Source organism: Aplysia californica, unplaced genomic scaffold (assembly GCF_000002075.1).
Source record: "Aplysia californica isolate F4 #8 unplaced genomic scaffold, AplCal3.0 scaffold00657, whole genome shotgun sequence".
NCBI classification, from domain to species: domain Eukaryota; kingdom Metazoa; phylum Mollusca; class Gastropoda; order Aplysiida; family Aplysiidae; genus Aplysia; species Aplysia californica.
In genome coordinates this window covers 384,122-399,539 of record NW_004797927.1, presented here as the reverse complement: position 1 = coordinate 399,539, position 15,418 = coordinate 384,122, and positions in this window count along the sequence as shown.

The following is a 15,418-nucleotide window of genomic DNA, read 5'->3' as shown; positions in this document are numbered from 1 at the left end:
CTGGATCTAAATAAGATAGTAACTTAGGGGAGACGGTTGGTAAAAAAACCTTAAATATGCCTGGATCTAAATAAGATAGTAACTTAGGGGAGACGGTTGGTAAAAAAACAACAAAAACATGCCGAAATGAAATACACGTTTACAGGAGACGGTTGTTAAAATAAATTTAATAAGCCTAAATAAAATACTCGTCTAGAGGCGACGGTAAAAAATAAATGAAATATACGTAATATTATACTCATCTATAGGAGACGGTTGGTATAATTTAAAAAAATTTAATATTCCTAAATAAAATAGGTCTACTCATCTAGAGTAGACGGTTAGTAAAAAAAAAATATATCTAAACAAAATACACATCTAGAGGAGACTGTTGGTAAAAAAAAAAATTAAATATGTAAAAAAAAAAAAAGTCATTTAAGGGAGAGGGTAGATAAAAAAAAAAGGAAAATGCCTAAATAAAGTACTCATTTAAAGAAGACGGTTGTTAAAATAAATTTAATAATATGCCTAAAAAATAGTCTTTTAAAGGACATGGTTGTTAAAAAAAACCCAGAATTATTCTTAAATAAAATATAATAATTTAGAGGAGACAGTAAAAAAAATTTAAAAATTCCTAAAGAAAATACACATCTAAAGGAGACGGTTAGCAAAAAACCCCCCAACAAAATACTATAAATATGCCCAATAATATACTCATCTAGAGGAGACGGTCAAAAATAAATTAAATATGCCTAATAATATACTCATCTAGAGGAGACGGTCAAAAATAAATTAAATATGCCTAATAATATACTCATCTAGAGGAGAGGGTTGCTTCAAAAAAATAAAATTTTTACCTAATTAAAACACTCATCTAAAGGGGACAGTTGGTAAAACAAAAATTAAACATGCCTAAATACTATAGCACCTCTAGAGGAGACGGCTGGTAAAAAAAATATATGTATGTAAAAAAAAATACAAATGTAGAGGAGACGGTCGTTACAAATATATTAAATATGCCTAAATAAAATAGTCATTAAGAGGAGATAATTGGTAAAATAAATTAAATAAGCTTAAATTAAGTAGTCATTTAGAGGAGACAGTTGGTACAAAATAATTAATTTTTACTAAATAAAATAATTTTCTAGAGGAGAGGGGTATAAAAAAAATATTCCTAGCTAAAATACTCTTCTAGAGGAGATGGATGGTAGAGAAAAAATTAAATATGCCAAAAATATATAGCCATTTAGGGGAGACGGTTGGTAAAAATAAATTTTAAATGCCTAAATAAATTAGATTTGCTCGTTTAGAGGCAACAGTTGGTAAAATAGATTGATGTTCCGAAATAATCGTCTAGAGAAGGCGGTAAAAAATAAAAAAATATTCCTAAATAAAATACTCATCTAGAGTAGGCGGTAAAAAAAAAAGAAATACTATACACATCTATTGGGGACGGTTGGTATAAAAATAATTAATATGCCTAACAATAATACACATCTAGAGGTGACAGTCATTAAAAAGATTTAATATTCCTAAATATAATACTCATCTAGAGGGGACGTCAAAAATAAAATAAATATGACTAAATGAAATATTCATCTAGAGGAGACGGTGGGTAAAAGAATTATAAATTTCTACACATTTATAATTCTCATGTAGAGAGGTCAGTTGGTAAAAAACAAAAAATACTTAACAAAATACTCATCTAAAGGTGACGGTTAGTAAAACAAACATTTTATATGCCTGAATAAAATACTCATCTAGAGGAGATAGTTAGGAAAAAAAACAACTAAAAATTCATACATAAAATACAAATCTAGTCTAGAGGTGATTTCTGGTTTTTTAAAAATAATTTGTATTCCTGAATAAAATACACATCAATCTAAAGGAGACGGTTGGTAAAAAAAATTAAATATGCCTAGATCTAAATAAATAGTTATTTAGGGGAGACGGTTGGTAAAAAAAAATTAAATATGCCTAGATCTAAATAAATAGTTATTTAGGGGAGACGGTTGGTAAAAAAAAATCCAATATGCCTTGATAAAATACTCGTTTGCAGGAGACGGTAGGTAAAATAAATTCAATAAGTCTAAATAAAATACTCATCTAGAGAAGACGGTAGATTTAAAAAAATTAAATATACCTAAAGAAAATGCACATCTAGAGGAGACTGTTGGTTAAAAAAAAAAGAATATTTTCTAAAAAAGATAGTCGTTTAAGGGAGACGGTTGGTAAAAAAAAAAGAAAAGTAAAATTCCTAAATAAAATACTCCTTTAGAGGAGACAGTTGGTTAAAGAAACAAGAATTACTTTAAATAAAAAAATTATCATTTAGAGGAGACGGTAAAAAAATATAATTAAAATTCCTGAAGAAAATACACATCTGGTGGTGATGATTTGTTTTTAAAAAATTAATTAAATATGAATAAATAAAATACTCATCTAGAAGGGGCCGTTGGGTAAAAAAAAAATATTTAAAAAATATAAATATGCCCAAATAAAATACATGTACTCATCTAGAGGATACATTAAAAAAAATTGATATGGCTAAATAAAATACTCATCTACAGGAGACAGTTATTGTAAAATAAAAGGAAAAAGTAGGTACACATATACATAATATATATATATATATATATATATATATATATATATATATATATATATATATATATATATAACAGAAGTGCCAAAGACTGTGTGTAAAAAGAATTTATTTTAAGGATGACGTAATAATACGTATTTACTGTACACCTTCAAGGGAAGCAATTCATGAATTATCTTTACATACATTAGTAATTATCATTGTTATTTCCCAATTTTTTGTCAAAACACAAAATATTGTGTTGGTTTTTTAAAAAAGCAATAAAAAATCACTGATAGGTTAAAAAAATAACAGTAACAAAATAAATGAATAAATAAATAAATAAGTAAAAGTATCTTTTAAAGATAAATGAATCAATAAATATATAAGTAAATAAGTAAATAAATAAATAAAATACACATCTAGAAGACACACAATAAAAAGATATAGCAAGTGAAGATGGGAGGTGAAAAAAAAATAGTATGTAGTGGAGACGGTTGACAAAAAAACATTCTATAAATCACACATCCAAAGGTGACTGTTGGTTAAAAAAAAGTATCTAAATATAGAGGTGACGGTAAAAAATAAATTATATATGCCTAATAATATACTCATCTAGAGGAGACTGTTGGTAAAACAAAAATTAAGTATTCCTATATAAAATACTCATCTAGAGGAGACGATTCGTAAAAAAACCCCTTAAATATTCCTATATAAAATACACATCTAGTCTAGAGGTGATGATTGGTTTAAAAAAAAATATTCCTAAATAAAATACTTAGGGGAGACGGTTGGTAAAAAAAAAAGTTATTAAATGCCTAAATAAAATAGATCTACTCGTTTAGAGGATACGGTTGGTAAAATAAATTTAATATTCCTAAATAAATTATCGTCTAGAGAAGACGGTTTAAAAAAATAAAATTTCCTAGATAAAATAGTCATCTAGAGGGAACGGTAAAAAAAAAAATAGCCTAAATACTATACACATCTAGAGGTGACGGTTGGTAAAAAAAATCTAATATATCCTAAATATAATACTTATCTAGAGGTGACGGTTGGTAAAAGAAAATTAAATATTCCTACATAAGATACACATTTATCTAGTCTAGAGAGGATGTATGGTTTACAAAAACAAAAAAATTTATTCCTAAATAAAAGACACATCTAGCCTGGAGACGATCGGTAAAAAAAATTTAAATATTCCTAGATCTAAATAAATTAGTCACTTAGGGGAGACTGTTGATAAAAAATATTAATTAAGTAAGCCTAAATAAAATACTCATCTAGAGGAGACGGTTGGTAAAAGAAAATTAAATTTGTCTAAATAACATACACATCTAAAGCAGACGGTTGGTAAAAAAAATAATTCTACATAAAATACACATCTAGAGGAGTCAGTTGGTAAAGAAAAATTTTAATCCCAAATATAATACTCACCTAGAGGCGACGGTAAATAATAAATTAAATAAGCCTAAATAAAATGCTCGTCTAGTGGAGACGGTTGGTAAAACTGAAATAAAAAATGCCTAGATCTAAATAAAATAGTCATTTAGAGGAGACGTTAAAAAGAAAAAAAAATTTGATATGGCTAAATAAAATAGTCATCTACAGAAGACGGTATAAAAAAAAGAAAAAAGTAAATATATATAATATATATAAATGGTGGAGTCTGCTGGTTAAAAAAAAAAATGACAGAAGTGCCGAAGACGGTTTGTAAAAAGAATTTATTTTATGAATGACGTAATAATAGGTAATTTATTGCACATTCAGGGGAAAAAATTCAAGAATTAGTTTTACATAGATTAGTAATTGTTATAGTTATTTCCCATTTTTTGTCAAAACACAAAATAGTCTGTTGGTTTGAGAAAAAACAATAAAAATCACTGATGACAGGTTAAAAAAATAACAGGAACAAAATAAATGAATTAATAAATAAATAAGTAAAAGTATTTTTTTAAATGAATCAATAAATATATAAGTAAATAAATTAAAGAAAAAAAATCAATAATAAGTAAATAGAAAAATAAAATACACATCTAGATGCCATGTATTATAAAAAAAGAGATATCAGTCATAGCTAGTGGAGGTGGGAGGTGAAAAAAAAAATAGTATGTAGTGGAGACGGTTGATTTAAAAAAAAAAAATCTCTAAATTACACTTCTAGAGGTGACTGTCGGTTTTAAAAAAAAGTATCTAAATATATGCTTAAATATAATACACACCTAGAGGACTAGAGGAGACAGTTGGTAAAAGAAAAAATAAGTATGCCTATATAAAATACTCTTCTAGAGGCGAAGGTAAAAAATAAATTAAATATGTCTTATAATATACTCATCTAGAGGAGACGGTTGGTAAAAAAAAAATTAAGCATGCCTAAATAAAATACACATGTAGAAGAGATGGTCGGTAAAAAAAAAATTTGAAAGGCCTAACTAAAATAGATCCACTCGTTTAGAGGAGACGGTTGGTAAAATAAATTTAATATTTCTTCATAAAATAATCGTCTAGAGAAGACGGTAAAAATTTTTTTTTAATATCCTGGATAAAATACTCATCTAGAGGGGATGGTAAAAAATAAATTAAATATGTCTAAATCAAATACGCATCTAGAGGAGACGGTTGGTAAAATAAAACATTCCTAGATCTACATATAATCCTCATCTGGAGGTGTCAGTTGAGAAAAATTTATTAAAAAAATATACTTAAATAAAATATTCATCTAAAGAGGACGGTTTGTAAAACAAAAATTAAAAATGCCTGAATAAAATACACATCTGGAGGGTACGGTTGGGGGAAAAAAAATTTAAAAATTCCGACATAAGATACTCATCTAGAGGATACGGTTGGTACTGAAAAATTGAATATTCATACATAAAGTACACATCTAGTCTAGAGGAGATGGCTGGTTTAAAAAAACAATTTGTATTCCTAAAGGAGACGGTGGGTAAACAAAAATTAATTAAATACGCTTACATTCTAGATCTAAAGGAAATAGTTATTTAGGGGAAACGGTTGGTAAGAAAAAAAATAAAATGTGCCTAAATACTCGTTTACAGGAGACGGTTGGTAAAATAAATTTAATATGCCTAAGTAAAATGTAATCATTTAGAGGAGACGATCTTTTAAAAAATTTTTAAATTCTTACATAAAGTACACATTTAGAGGACATGGTAAAAAAAAAAAAGTTAAATACTCCTAAAGAAAATACACATCCAGAGGAGACGGTGGGTTAAAAAAAAAAAAATTAAATATGAATTAAAAAAATACTTATCTAGACAAATATTGCTAAAAATTTTTTGCCAAATGATGTAAATATACCCAAATAAAATACTCATCTAGAGGAGTTGGTCGGTAAATAAACAACAAAATTTGATACCGCTAAATAAAATATTCATCCACAAGAGACAGTTGGTATATAAAAAAAAGGAAAAAGTAAATATATATATAATATAATATATATAAACGGTGGAATCTGTTGGAAAGAAAAAATAATGACAGAAGTGTCGAAGACTGTTTATAAAAAGAATTTATTTTAAGGACGACGTAATTATACCTTCAAGGGAAGCAATTCATGAATTATTTTTATGTACATTAGTAATTGTCATAGTTATTTCCCATTTTTTTGTCGAAACAAAATAGTCTGTGTTTTTTTAAAAAAAATCAATAAAAAAATCACTGATAGGTTAAAAAAATAACAGTAACAAAATAAATGAATGAATAAATAAATAAAAGTATTTTAAAAAATAAATGAATAAATACATATATAAGTAAATAAGTAAATAAATAAATGATATATCATAGCTAGTGGAGATGGGAGGTGAAAAAAAAAAAAAGTATGTAGTGAAGACGGTTGATTAAAAAAATTATATATATGTCTAAATAAATTACACATCTAGAGGTGACTGTTGGTTTAAAAAAAAGTATTTAAATATATGCTTAAATATAATACACACCTAGAGGAGACGTAAAAAGTGAATTAAATGTGCCTAATAATATACTCATCCAGAGAAGATGGTTTGTTCTGAAAAATTAAATATTTCTCAATAAAATGCTCATTTAGAGGAGACGGTTGGTAAAAAAAAAAATTAAATATGCCTAAAGAAAATACAAATCTAGAGGGGTCAGTTGGTACAAAAAATTAATCAAATCTACCTAAATAAAATACTCATGTAGAGGAGACTGTTGTTAAAAATAAAATAGTTATTTAGAGGCGACGGTTGGTAAAATAAATTAAAGATGCCTAAATAAAATAGTCATCTAGAGGGGTCATTTGGTAAAAAAAAAATTTCATATACCTAAAAAAAAAATACTCATCTAAAGGGGACGGTTGTTAAAAAAAAAAATCGAACATGCCTAAATAAAATACGTATCAAGAGGAGACGGTTGGTAAACAAATAATTAAATATTCCTTTTAAAAAAAAACATCTAGAGTAAAAAAAAAATTGAATATTCCTTCATAAAATATGCACGTAGTCTAGAGGTGATGGTTGGTTAAAAAAAAAATTATTTCTAAATAAAATACACATCTAGAGGATACGGTTGGTACACAAAAATTAAATATGCCTATATAAAATACTCATTTAGGGGAGACAGTTGGTAAGAAAAAAATTTCATATCCCTAAATAAAATATTCATTTACAGGACACTGTCAGTAAAATAACTTTCAAAAGCCATAATAAAATAGTCATTTAAAGGAGATGGTTGGTACAAAAAAATGAATTAATCCTAAATAAAATAATTATCAAGAAAAAACGGTAAAAAAATTAAATATGCCTAAAGAAAATAATCATCTAGAGGAGACGGTTAGTAAAAAAAAAAAAAAAATATTCCTAAATAAAATATTCATCTAGAGGGGACGGTAAAAAGAAAATGAAAAACGCATAAATACTATACACATCTAGAGGAGACCGTCGGTAAAAAAAAAATTTCCTAAAAAAATACACATCTAGAGGAGACTGTTTTCAAAAAAAGGATTCAATGTGCCTAAATAAATACTCATCTAGAGGAGACGGTCGGTAAAAAAATAAATTAAATATGCCTAAAAAACATATTCCTACATAAAATACACATCTAGTCTAGAGGAGACGATTGGTTAAAAAAAAAATTATTCATGAATAAAACACACATCTAGAAGGGACTGTGGGTACAAAAAAATTCAAAAGGCTAAATATAATAGTCATTTTGGGGAGACGGTTAGAAAATAACATTATATACGCCTAAATAAAATACTTGTTTACAGGACATAGTCATAGTTGGTAAAATAAATTTTAAAAGCCTAAATAAAATTGTCATTTACAGTAGACGGTTGGTACAAAAAAATGAATCATTCCTAAATAAAATAATCATCGAGAGGACACGTTAAAAAGAAATTAAATATTCTTAAATAAAATAATCATCTAGAGGCGACTGTTGGTAAAGTAAATTAAATATGCCTAAAGAAAATACTCATCCAGAGGAGACGGTTGGTTAAAGAAAAAAGCAATAAAAAATCACTGATAGGTTAAAAAAATAACAATAACAAAGTAAATGAATAGATAAATATTTAATTCTTAAAGAAATAAATTTAAAAAATAAACAAATAAATAAAAATAAAAGTAAAAAGTAAAGTTGTTCCCGCGTCTGATCCGGACATTGGGGATTGCCTTGTTAGTGAGACAACTTCCTGGGCCTTCGGCATATTGTGGTAGGGCGGCCAGCTCCTTTCCACGCCGCCTTTACTTCCCCAACTCGAAGTCAGGTACCCATTACTGCTGGGTGGGCAGGAGGGGGTGAAAAAAATCCATGTCCGAACCGAGTAAATAAATAGATATTTTTAAAAAATACACATCCAGAGGAGATGGTTGTTAAAAAAATAAAAATAAAAATAATATGCCTAAATAAAACACTCGTTTACAGTAGACGGTAAATTAAATTAAATAAGCCTAAATGAAATGGTCATTTAGAGGAGATGGTTGGTACAAAGAAATGAATTATTCCTAAATAAAATACTCATCTAGAGGAGACTGTAAAGTAAATAAGATATGCCTAATAATATACTCATCTAGAGTAGACAGTTTGTTCAAAAACATTAAATATTCCTACATAAAATACTCATCTTGAGGAGACGGTCGCTAAAAATAAATTATATATATATGCCTAAATAAAATAGTCATTTGGGGGAGACGGTTGGAAAAAGAATGAATTACTCCTAAATAAAATACTCACCTAGAGGAGTCAGTTGGTAACAAAAAAAAATTAAATATACCTAAATAAAATACTAATCTAAAAGGGGGCGGTAGGTAAACATTTATTTTAATATGCCTAAACAAAAAACTCATCTAGAAGAGACGATTGGTAAAAAAAAAAAAAAAATATTCCTAAATAAAATACACATCTAGAGGAGACGGTTGGTAAAAAAAAAGTCCAGCAGAAAATACTCATCTACAAGAGTCAGTTGGTAAAAAAAATAAAAAATACTACAAACCTGTCGCGTGGTGACAGAACTCAATCAGCCCTTGAACGTTGCAAACTGCTGTAATTTCTGTACTGTTTCCTTTTCCTTGCCATATTAAAACTATATTTATATCATTTTAAAACAATTGTTTTTTTCTTTCGGTCTTGAAACTAATAATATTTCAGATTCAATTCTGGAAGATTGAAGTGAAAAATTTGATTTTCTTCCTTAAGCACACTACTTTCACAAAGTCTCCAAATACTGTTTGTATGACAAAAAAGCGGTCTTTTTAGGCAGGCCAATACTTTGGCAAGATTGTTTGGCATACTATTGTTAATATTGAAGGTCAAAATAGAGTAAAGCACCTTGCAGGTGAGCTATGTTTCTGTAGGTCACAGGAAGAGATATTAGTTGTGTTTTATTACAATTATTGCACAGAAATATTGGCATAATTCAACATTTATTGATCACTTACTTATTTTGGCTGTAAAGTGACACATTTAAAGGTTCAACATGCTTTTGTAATTCATTAAAGCGAAGTTTTAAAACCAAACCATTGGCCAAGCAGGGTGAAAACTCCTGAATTTTGTCATATTATTGATATATAAAAATACCACTTTTTCACAGAGAAAAAACTTGACGTGACGAACAAAAACTAATGCCATTTTTAGAATCAGCTATCTCAAATTAGCTTGAAACAAGTCTTAAATCTCATGCCGCAAACTGTGTGTTGACCAGTGGTATCAGCAAAAGCGACCCCCCCCCCCCCCATAAGGAAGGTCCCTAAAATATTCAACTTTTCGTGATGCATTCTACAGTAGGTGAGAGTTGATTCCCACATAGAGAGGAAAGTTTCTTTCTCAGTCGTTGCTGGAGTGTGTGCAGTTCTGTCTTTCCATCTCTGCCTGCTAACATGTAATATCTATCTCTCTATCTGTCTTCTTAGTTTTAGTGAGAGTTTTACGGCACTTGCAACACAATAAGGTCATATAAGTGCTGAAGATTAGAGGTGTCACAAGAGAGTAACAAACACAAAAAAGAAGGAGAGGAGATAAAGATGATAGATGTTTGATAGGAAAGAAGGAGAAAAACCACACCAGAGCACCCGCCAACCACCCACTCCATCTGTCAGCTGGGAGGCTGTATACTATTATATATATATATATATATTATATATATAATATCACTCTGCGTGGGTGGGCTCAAACAGGCAAGAAGAAAAGCTGCCTTCCTTCTGAATGGTCTAAATTGTGTCAATATGCGTACAAAAGGATCAAATAATCAAATAATTTTCACTACTGAATCCCCAAACCATGAATTAACTTTACACATTTCTCTGTAGTTTCTTTTTTTTTTGTTGTTGTAGTGCAAATCCCAACATGTACATGTACATTACGTGTGTTGATTCTGACATAGCTTTCTCTCCTGCTGTTTGGACCACAAGCAATGCTCCACTGTGTCCGACAATACATGTAATAATAATGATAATAATAATAATAATAATAATGATAACAATGATTATAATAATAATGATAATAATAATAAAAATAATAATAATAATGATAATAATAATAATGATATATGTAATAATAATAATAATAATAATAGGCTACATGTTATAACAATAATAACAATAGATAGCATTTGTATAGCGCAAATCCCCGCTCAACAGCAAGCTCTATGCGCTTCACAATCTATACTATTACCCCAGCAGACCTGAGAGCATTCTGAAACAACCTCAACTTCCTGGGAAGATTATAAAGCAAGCAGCCATTAAAATTTATAGGCACTAAAACACTAACAAACTGACAAGATCTTTCGCTGACAACCTCACGATTACGAGTCCGGTAGCATAACCACTAGACCACCGACAAACTCACGATTGCGAGTCCGGTAGCCTAACCACTAGACCACCAACGCCACTACCTCACTACCAGGTCGCCGCCCTGAAATAAAACAATCACCCCCCCTCCCACCTCCTGCCCCAAGTGACGACACCACATGAAGAAGAAAACAACACAAGCTGAGAAGAAGTGATCAGGATGTTTATTTCTCTCCTTTCATCCTCCATGAGCCACAGACAGACCAAAGTACGCCGAGAGGCGGGCAGAGTGGACATTAACGTTGTACCCTTCATTGACTAATACGATTCGCCTCTTAACATTTATTTTGATGACACAATTGTAGCATGAAGGCCAACAAAGTTAAAGAAAAGTACCAGACAAGAGAGCAAGAATTGTAACAAACTTGTCCCGTGTTGGATGAGCCGCCACTAAACGACCATCATCGTGTAAATAAATATGCTTCTCTTTACTCAAACAAATTCCAAATATAAAATCAGTTGAGTGTATCAAATTTCAAGCGTTTCAGAGAGTCAGTTATCTGAAAGTAACAGTTTTCTCTCATTTTCTCAACATGATTAAAAGTGACTTGAAGCATTTTTCTTATGAGTATTAGGATATATTCTGTGCTTCCCCGGACAGCCAAAAAGATCCACTGACCAGAGAGAAAATTTGGACACATGTAGTGAATGTGCAGGCCTACTCTGTCCTGAGAAACTACTTCTGTACAGCATACCCGGTACCAAGGGAATGTGAGCACAATGATGAGTTGAACTCTAACTCTATAAATGATGATATATTCCCCCGAACTCTAACTCTATAAATGATGATATATTCCCCCCGAACTCTAACTCTATAAATGATGATATATTTCCCCCCTCTCAACTTTTTCTTTCATTGAACTATGGCGTCATGACCATCCCCGTCGTTTTAGTTTAGTTTATCGGCCACTGATCAGTGCTTGCAATACTGACACAGGCGCCATGTTTTCACGCACAGCATGCATTTATCATATACATATATAGTAATAATAGTATGATAGAGAGACTTACATTGCAATACATGCCAAAACCTTCCAAATAGGGAAAACTGAGTATCATCATACATGACATATGCTGCGATATATATATATATATAGCGAATGAACACAACACAAACTTGTAGACTCGACAGCACTTGAGAATGATGACGAGTGTGTATCACAAAGAAAGAAGAGACAGGCAGAAGGTGAAAGAACGAATGAAGAGAAAGGATGGAAGATTGGAAAGGAAGAAGGAGAAAGGATGGAAGAAGAGAAAGGTAGAAGGAGAAAGGTAGAAGGAGAAAGGATGGAAGAAGAGAAAGGTAGAAGGAGAAAGGATGGAAGAAGAGAAAGGTAGAAGGAGAAAGGATGGAAGAAGAGAAAGGTAGAAGGAGAAAGGATGGAAGAAGAGAAAGGTAGAAGGAGAAAGGATGGAAGAAGAGAAAGGTAGGAGAAAGGATGGAAGAAGAAAAAGGCAGAATGAAAAAGGCCAAACACAGATTGCTAGGAAGGCACATCCAGTTGTAACTTATAGAAAACAACACATATATAGAAAACAACCAACACACATAGACAAAACAACACATTCATTGAACAAACTGACAAACAAATAGGAACTGTGGTACCCCCGGTGAGATAAATGTGCCACGTCTCCGCAGCAAAGGCTGAGTTTGTCTCACTGGTTGATACGACGCAGCCAAGCGAGTGAAGAGATTTGAAATGGTTGTCAGGAATTTCTTCATCAAATGACACCACATGAGCTCAAACACTCTTGTTATGAACTGTTAAATAGATCTATATACATACAGAATTTAAAATACTTTTTGAAACTTTTGTGCTTTAATAGAAACAAAATAAAGGTATATGGGGACATATCACAAAATGACAGAAAGAATTGTGCACAACAAACACACTTCCCTCTTGACTCTTTCACACAGAAACTGAACTATGAAAATAAGGAAAATGGTTTTGATTCAGTTTTCGCCTCCGCTCACAGCGTCACTAACATCATGTCTAACGTGCTCACCCACTTCCCAACCTGGCCAACAAAGGAAAGCATTGTGTGCACCTGTCAGAAACAACGTTATCTTACTACAGTCCAGTTCTCCAACAACAAAAACTTGAGCTAGAAAACCTGTTCGCTGAACTAGATCTAGTGAAAGTAAAACAAAACCAGCGTGTAAAGTCTTCACAAGTGGTAGAAGGTCGCTACACAATAGTTCAAGGCCTTAGATCTACAAATTACACTGAAGTAACTTACACAACATCAACTGGACAAAAGGTTTACCAACTGTGAGTGTGAATGAAGCAACAAATGCAGTAGTATCTATTCGGAGACGGCTCCGACGGAAATAGACCAATCAAAATGCTTTGTGCCTCCAGACCAAGTAAAGAAATCTGGGGGGTTACAGGGGGACCCATAATTTGATATTTTGCAGTTAAGTTTGAAATTTTCTTGAAAATAATTGATTTGCGACAGTTTTAGTGGCTATATGTGTGATCTGCAGCAAACAATACGCAGTTTGACCCCCCAAAACAGTGCATCTGTGAACGGGAGTACGTCTCCAAATATTTTCCGCGAACAAGTGCATTGTGGTTTATCAGCAGAGCTCTCGAGGGAAGAAAACATCAGGAGAGAAATTCCCATGTTAGAAGCAGTACAACAGCATTAGGGTGAGGCCACATTACAAGCCATGGCTGTAGCTTTTGGTTTGTTTTAGTAGAGGTTTTACGGCGCTAGCAACTGCATAAGGTCATATGAGCGTCAATGGCTGTAGCTAGCTCGGCCCCGCTCTCTTGCAAGTAATGTAGCCTTGTCGTTTATAGCGCTGCCAGAGGGAAGATGAAAAGGGAAAAAACAGACCCAGTCAGAAATGGCTACCTGAATACTGTCCTAATACAAAAGTACAATAGAAGGATTATAGATAGATAGATAGAGAGAATAAGTATTCCCTGTACAATAGAAGGATTATATATATATATATAGATAGAGAATAAGTATTCCCTGTACAATAAATGTCTCAGAGAGCACTTCAACAACTCACCATCACTGTGGTTAAATAGTTACATCATACCTAAGATCGTACATAACAAGATAGTTCACTCCTCTCTTTGAGACAATTAAAAAAGTGTCCTCAAAATTCTGTGGTGCCCTCTTCGAAAAAGCGCAGACACTGCAAACAGAGTTTTCCTACTTGTGTGAAAAACAATAAAAGCGCAAGTAACAAACTGTGATATTCCTATTCTTCTTCTGGAGAAACGAAAGAGAGCTTCAAAACAAAGACTGCAGTGCCATCTGAACCAATGCGCGGACTTCCGCGGACACTTTTTCGGCTGAGTGAACTATCTTGTTAGACTCTACCGATATGTATGATCTTTGATTATACTGTATATGAATATCATTTTGAAAAAATAAGTGCAAATATATGTGAAACAAAACAAAAACCCTCAACGTAGAGCTACTTAGAACAGTTCTGGTTTGCAGACCCCAAGATCACCCAGTGAGGGCTAAGGAACCTGGACAACTAACACCTGATTGTTCCCCTTATTGTTCACCTTATTGACACCTGCTAACGACACGCTTAAACACAAGATCAAGACCTTCAAAGACAAACTTTGAATGCCAATCCTGTTTACCATGTGTATTTTCAGCAACAGACGCAGTCTCAAGACTTTTCTCTTAGACATTACAATGTCTGGGCCCAAACAAAAGCACACGGGGCCTCGCCCACAATACGACAGATGGACAAACAGAAGGACTCTCAGCTCTCGTAGAGGAAAGGGACGACACCCACAGACAGAGAGTTGCCCCTCACGCAGAAGTGGGACTATTTCTTTGACCTGTCACCTTTAGAATACATTAGAGAAGCCGGCACTGCTTGAGATCAGGTAGAAATGTGGTTACTATTGATAAGAGAAGGTTGACAGGTAGAAATGTGGTTACTATTGATAAGAGAAGGTTGATAGGACTCCTTTCTTCCCGGGCGACTCTTACCCTTCAATTTTGATTAGTTAATTCAAGGAATCAGAATGTACAGATGCACATAGTAATATATGAACATCTCAGCTTCTGTAGTACGAGTCACTTTTTCCGTAGTCTACAGCACACAACAGGACTTTTCACTGATACCAAAGAACAAATAATTAACAATAAAAAAATATCCAAACAAAAATCTCGTCATTCAATGCACACCGCGTGTTCCTGCATGTCTCCTAAACATACACAAGGACCCAACGTGAACGGAAATCTGAGATTCCAAACACAATTCTGATCTTGCAAAGTCTGATTATCAACGGACATTTTACGAGGCATGCAAGTAAGTTTGCAATAAAACATAAAATAACATATATCTTTTTGCAGCAACAAATAGACTTGTAAAACTTTGTCCCTCACACACAATGTACATCTCCACGTAACCAGGACATTATTTCTACAACCCTTCCCCCCGAACCACGTAATCAGTGTTGTGAGTGAGGCGTACTGACAAAATGAGTTACTTCTCGCAATCCACAAACGGAGATATTGGCCAAAAATCGACATTAGGGTCAGATTGGTAGAT